At 45.1% G+C, this 6771-nt stretch overlaps 1 pseudogene; it reads left to right on the forward strand.

Annotated features, from left to right (window-relative positions):
* The first annotated feature begins 6050 nt into the window (after positions 1-6050).
* Positions 6051-6519, forward strand: LOC129043535 (large ribosomal subunit protein eL31-like; annotated as a pseudogene).
* The last annotated feature ends 252 nt before the right edge of the window (positions 6520-6771 follow it).

A 6771-nucleotide genomic window follows, 5' to 3' on the forward strand; every position in this document is an offset into this window, starting at 1 on the left:
CTCAAATATGTTTTAATATGGGGTTAAAGTCAGGACATACCATGTCAGCCAACAGAAGGGAGGGGAGAAGTTATCACTTTCATGACGTTAAGTCTAACTTCTAAGTCCACCTAGACTTTTCCCATGAAAGGTGCCCTGATCACCACTGCACATTCCTCCACCTTCTACCCTCTGCCCCCATCCCTCCTCTTCCCCACCCACAATATGGTCTTGCTCTATTGGGCTTAGCCAGAGTTTGGAGTCTGTTTCATCCCCGCCCACCCGCTCCTACCTCCAGGAGATAATTGGTTGCTGCTGGTCTTGGCAGCAACCTTGAGGCTACGCTTGTACTTCTATCAGCACTAATTAGTGACTAAATAAACAGCAAGAGAGCCTCGGGATAGGCCCACATGCAGGACTTTCAGACTGGGTGGAAAATGTCAAGACATAATGAAACTCCTTCTCTGAATCATGTCTGGAGAATGAAAAGCTGGGGAGAGCCAAATCCTGAAACACATGAGAAAAATAGGAGAAGGGAGTACAGTTCTCCTTGGAGTTTCTTGCGTCTTTGTAACATCCTCAGGAGGAGGAAAATTCACGTGGCTGGGGGGAGCCAGGAGGCTGCCTTGCCAAACATCTCCTTGCTCTGTGTTTTGCTGTGTGGGAGGTGCTGCATGAACCTGTCGTGTTGATGAAAGTTTCATGTCTGTGGAATGTTTGGAAGAGGTAAAAGGGTTGAAGATTACTCTAAAATATGTAACACCTAATATGGGACAGGAAGTCACAGCTGTGTGGGCTGCTTGGGGTCAGGGCTCATCTCAAACACACTCACTCATAATCAGAGGAGCTGCATCCCAGGGAAGGGAGGTGACTTTGCTGAGTGCACAGAGAGCTTTTAGAGCAAGAAAGTCTAGGTCTCGAATCCAGGTTCCATGACTCCCAGGCCAGAGCAATTTCTGCTGTAGCTCAACAATAGAGGGAATAAAGTTTGGGAAATAGGCGCTGACATTTTTTCCTTAATATTGTCCCATTCCACACTTCAAAATGCCCCCAGCAGAGAGGATGGAGGACTGAGAAGCTGGCTTTCGGCTCTGGGGCTGTCACATCTCAGTAGGGGTAGACTGGGACAAGCTCAGAAGTAGGGGCAGATGACCTTGCATTAAGTCAGGTTCTTTAACTTGTTTGCTTGTGACTGTGGACACATCCTTCAGCTTTCCGGGCTTCACTTTCTCATCTGTGAAATGGGCCTTGTAAACCTGAACTCCTAGGTCATTTGTGGAAATTAAATGAGATAATGGATAGAAAGTAGCTAATTTAACAGCTCTATTTATGAGAGCAGCTATCCTGTGCCAGCTTTGAAGCTACAGAGCTGCCAGCCTGGTGCCCAGGAGGCTGTGAACATCTATCATGGCTGGCTGGTAGGGGCAAGTTGGGGTAGAGATGCCAGTGAAAGTGGCCCCATTGGCTGCAGACACTAAATCCAAGGAGTTGCCCTCACTCCCCATGCACCCAGCAGCAGCCCCACTGCAGGCTGGGCTGAGTTCTGTCTGACTCTGCAGCAAACACCCTTCCCCCTCTTCACTTCCCAAGACATCTGGAGCAGCTGACTCAAGCACCAATGAGATAATGTTTTTATTTGTTCTGTTTGTTTTTTGTTTATAAACCTGGGCTCCTGGGAGAAGCCAGATTCAAAAGTAGGTCTGAGATGTGAAGGTCAGCCTTGAGGCTGACCACAGGGCTGAGGCCCAGCTGGGGAAAACACCAGGCTACCACACCTAATGGCCAGGCCAACTGCCCGTTGTTGCACTGTTACAGTGCTTCTCCTCAGTGCCCAGCCCTGGGCAGGAGGTGGGGGAGGCAGAGGCACAGCCTTCTAGGACCCAGCCTTGGAGACCCTCCAGGGTGCTCTGAAAAAGCAAGAGACTATGATAGAATGCAATACGATCGAGCTGTGACAGCAAAAGCTTGTGGGCTTATTTAAGGATTAAATGAGTTGTAGCAAGTCTTCAAGAATAGCTAACAATTACTCTAATAAAAAGGGAAGCACAGGAGCTTTTGAAGCAGCAAGAAGACTCTAAGCTCACTTTTGGGAGTGGGACAGTGTGGTGTGAAAGGGAGGGAAGTTTTGGCAGGGGCAGGAGGGTGATCTAATTGAGACTGGGCCCTTCTTCCTCTAGGCTGATGTGTATCCTTATCATATAAACCAATACTTTTTTTTGCCCACTATGTGCTGGAATCTATGCTAGGCTATGCTTTGAGGAGATCACAGAGATGTATAGGACTTAATTTCTGCCCCTGCAGTGCCCACAGGTCTGATGAGAAAGAGGATACATGTATAATCACACAATTGTGCAAAACCTGCAGGAACACTTTGCAGCATCCCAAGCTCCTGAGCCTCTCAAAGTCTCAGTTTCCCCATCTGGACCTATACAATTGGTATCATAATTATATGCTATCTTACAAGGCTTTTGTGCAACAGTCCTGTAGTAAAGTAGTTAGTAGTTAGTAGTAAAGCAATTAGCAGAGCTCCTAGCCCATTTTAAGAGCCCAGTAAATGCTGCTTAGTAGGATGATAGTGGTGATAAGTATTGTCCTGAGCCACTAAAGTGGGGGGCAGTGGATATATGGTGAGGATGGAAAAGGTGACATTTGGTTTGAAACATAAAAGATGAATAAGAGTCAAGTATGCAGAGGGATCAATGCAGACAGAGAACTGGCAGGGAGGATGGTACTACATTCTGGGAAAACAATAGCAGCTTTGATGTGGGTTAATATGAAGGCTGAGCTCCTTCTTGAGCATCTGCAGGTGCTTGGAAAGATGAAGAGTCACTTCAAGGACTTCAAGAATCTTGAATGTCAATGTATAGGTTTTGTCTTGTAGACCAATGGTTTTAAATCCTCTCTTCTTCTCTTCTTTCCTTCCTTTCTTCTTTTCTTTTCCTTTCTCCCTCCCTGTCTTCCTATTTCTCCATTTCCTTTTAGCAATTGAACTTTTCGTTTGAAAGCAGTGTTAAACAGAAGCCCATTATAAAGAACAAATAGAGGTGAAACTGCTGTTTGAAAGTTACCTACGGAACTAACATAGCTGGGGGTTTCCCCAGAAAGCAGAGCCTGAGATAAGCATTTGTGGGCAGGTAGTTGCTTTTTAGATACAACCTCATGGAACAGTAACAAGGGGGTGGGACATGAAGAAAGGAAGAAAGCCAATACCAGTGGTGCCATGTCCAGCTAATCATCACCATGGACAATGGAGGCTGGATTCTGCAGGGACCTTCTGAGGACCATATAGAAAGTCCTTCAAAATTGTCTGCCTGATGGTGAGAAATGGGGTCACGAAATCCACCTGCTTTCTGCCCCCATTGGTTAAGGATTGCCCCATAGGTTGTTAACTCCCTCGCATTTTCAAGTTTTCCTGAGCATAGATGTTGAGCAGGGTACCACGGTTGCCCTACTTCTTGATGTTCCAGAAGCCCCGGGGCAGTAAGTCAGCAAGGTGGAAGTACAGCTGGGGGCATTGCCTAGACCCCACTGGCAATGGCTAGGGTAGAAGGTGGGTTGAAAAGATGTGAGGCAGGGCACAGGTGTGAATGCAAGATCTCATGACAGTTTGAGACTGGGGAGAAGTGAATACGGACAGGAAGTCCATTTAGGCAACAATTGGTGCCATAGACCAGGGAACAAGTTGTGAGGGAGGGAAGCAAATAACTTGGAGTGAGAAGGAAGGGGAGGTACCATTTTGGAGAACGGTTAGGGAGCTAGAATCCATGGGGCTTGGGGATCACTTCGATGTGGGAGATGAGAGAGAGTGACTGGAGTGGTTGTTAGGTGTTCAGCTGGGGCACTAGACAAAGTGCGGTGCTGCTCACCCAAAAAAAAGACTCAGAAGTTGGAGATTTATTTATCCATTTATTTTAATGGAACAGATTTTTTTTTTTTTCCTTTTCCAGGTGGAGAGAAAATGAGCCCTCAGCTTTCCTGTAAGCCTCTACTAAGTGACTTCCTGTCTGCATGAAACAAAGAAATTCCAGAATCATGCAAGTGGGGTTGGGACAGGGTGGGTAGTGTATGCTTAGGACTTGCCTTTTTTTTTTTTTTTTTTTTTTTTTTTTTGCCTCCATTGCTCTTGTATCTACAGAGTAACTACCTTCTTCTCTACTGACTTGTACGCACAGAGTCCTGATACTGGAAAGACCCTTTCTTTGTGTGGAAAGAAATGCTGGGCACAATGAAGTGATGCACCTGTGTTCATGCCGTGAGCTGGGATGTGAATGCTGATTGTAACCCAGGCCTGATTCTTATTCCTCTTCCCTTCCCTTCCATGTCTCCTGTAGCTCCTTTCTGTTCCCTGCCTGCTTTCTTATCTTAGAATGGGCCTAGGGATACCATGAGGTTTTGGTCATCATTCCCTATTCAAACAAGCAAGCAAACAAAGCATTGTCTGTGTACAGCCTTTAAAGTATGCAGTACCATTTTCCAGTTATTGCCTCCCTTCAGCTCCAGTTTTCTCCTCTTCTATCCAGGGTGAAACTGGTCCACAGAGCAGTAGTGTTATCTTCCCAAGGTCTCATGACCAGGAAGAAGAGGTGAGACCTGGATCTGAAACCAGGCTTCCTGGATCTTTCTCTGTTTCTAATGTGGGGTTGAAATCATGTCCTTGGTGCCCCCAAGGTAACATATATAAGCCTCTAACACATAGCAGCTACCCATTTGGTGCTATTTTCCTCTCTTTCTCCTCTGATCGCTTTCTATCAAACCATGCTGTTGCTCCCAAAGTTCCTCCAGCCAGTACTTTCCTGAGGAATTCCTAGATTACTCTGTGCCTTTATAGAAAAACAAGAATGGTAAATATACTTCTTGCAGCCCGGACAACGTCTCTAATTGCTCTGAGCCTACATTTCATGGCCGTCAGGATAAAGTTCAGACCCTTAACCTGGCATCAAGGTATTCCACATGCACTCCAGCCTCTCTAATTCTGCCTTCTCTTTGAAACCATTCTGAAAGCACTGGGCAGAGTTGCTTGTCCTCTCAGTTACAGCTCTACAGTTAAAGCACTTAAACCCTCAAAGCTATTGTCTATTTGGGAAAGACTGTGCTGCTTGAGAGTCAGACAAGCCTTATTTACATGATTTTCGTCTATGAATTAGCACAGAGCCTGGCACAGGTAAGTACTCAGTAAATATTTGTTGAATTAATGCCACAATCGATGTATACATAAATCAGTCAATCGATGTATACATAAATCAGTGAATCAATGAATGAGGGTAGTGATACCTGCCCTTAATGAACTTGCAGAGTTAGTGTGGTACAGATGCAAGATGTATAACTATGAGGTTCCAGACAGATACAGAGCATTATTCCCATGGGTTTATAAGATGGACCTTGAAGAATTAGCATGTGTGCTCACATAACCCGTATCGCCTGCTGTAGGTGCTGCTGTTTGGGTGGCAGGGCCAAGGAGAACCTTGCAGAGTAACCTCATGTATCTTTAAGGAACGAACCATGTTGTAGTTTCTGAATGGAGCTTGGCATAGACAAAGCATGCAGTTCATATTTAGTATCAATAGTGGCAGATTCAAGCCATGGGGCAGTGTGTATTCCATGCAGTGAGTCACCTGGAAATTCCAAAAGGCTCAAATTGATCTTATCTTCTTAACTTCACTCAAATTTTCTGAGTCTCAGTTTTCTCAGCTCTAAATGCAGCCATAATAGGGACCACCTCCCAGAGTGATTGCGTAAGAATTATGCAGATTAGACAATGTATGGCTGTGGCTCCCAAAGTTCCTCCAGTTAGTGCTTTCCTGAGGAGTTCCGGGATTACTCTGTTCCTTTACAGAAAAACAAAAATTGTATATAGACTCAGGCATTGCCTGTGTACAATCTTTAGAGTATCCAATGTCATTTTTCAGTTATTATTGCCTTTCAGCCCCAATTTTCTCCTCTTTCATTCATGGTGAAACTGGTCCACAGAGCAGTAGAGTGATCTTCCCACGGTCTTCCTAGTGACAACTGGTTGGAGCAATGTTCGCTCTCTAGCTAGTATCTAGACATAGAGTAATGAGCATCAACCAAGTATGTGCCCTGGCTTGAGAATCTGCCCTATAGAAGTACACAGTATTACGTTAAATACTTACAAAGATCTCACTTTCCAACTTGGGCCTGGTAGAGTGGCTCCCGCAAAGAAGGGTGGTGAGAAGAAAAAGGGCCATTCTGCCATCAATGAAGCAGTGACTGGGGAATACACCAACATCATTCACAAGCGCATCCATGGAGTGGGCTTCAAGAAACATCCCCCTTGGGTATTCAAAGAGATCTGGAAATTTGCCATGAAGGAGATGGGACAGATGTGTGCGTTGATACTAGGTTCAACAGACCTGTCTGGGCCAAAGGAATAAGGAATGTCCCATACGATATCTATGTGCAATTGTCCAGAAAACATACTGAGGATAAAGATCCTCATTAAGTAAGTTGTATACTTTGGTTGCCTATGTACCTGCTACCACTTTCAAGAATCTACAGACAGTCAACATGGATGAGAACTAACCACTGATTGACAAATATATCAAAGTTATAAAATTGCCAAAAAAAAAAAAAAAAGACCTCCAGGAAGCTGCTCTGAAGAGGAGAGCCATGGGCCACATGTCTTCATTCCTTCAGTCTGCATGGTTGATTCTGGTCTTGTCTGGTTTAGAAAACAGCTTCATTTATTAACAGAAGGGCATAGGGCTGAGAATGGGCCCTCTGGAAGAAGGCAATTTGAAAGAGATAGGTCCTCAAGACCCCAGCCAAGAAACC

The sequence above is a fragment of the Pongo pygmaeus genome, chromosome 13, assembly GCF_028885625.2.
Source record: "Pongo pygmaeus isolate AG05252 chromosome 13, NHGRI_mPonPyg2-v2.0_pri, whole genome shotgun sequence".
NCBI lineage: Eukaryota > Metazoa > Chordata > Mammalia > Primates > Hominidae > Pongo > Pongo pygmaeus.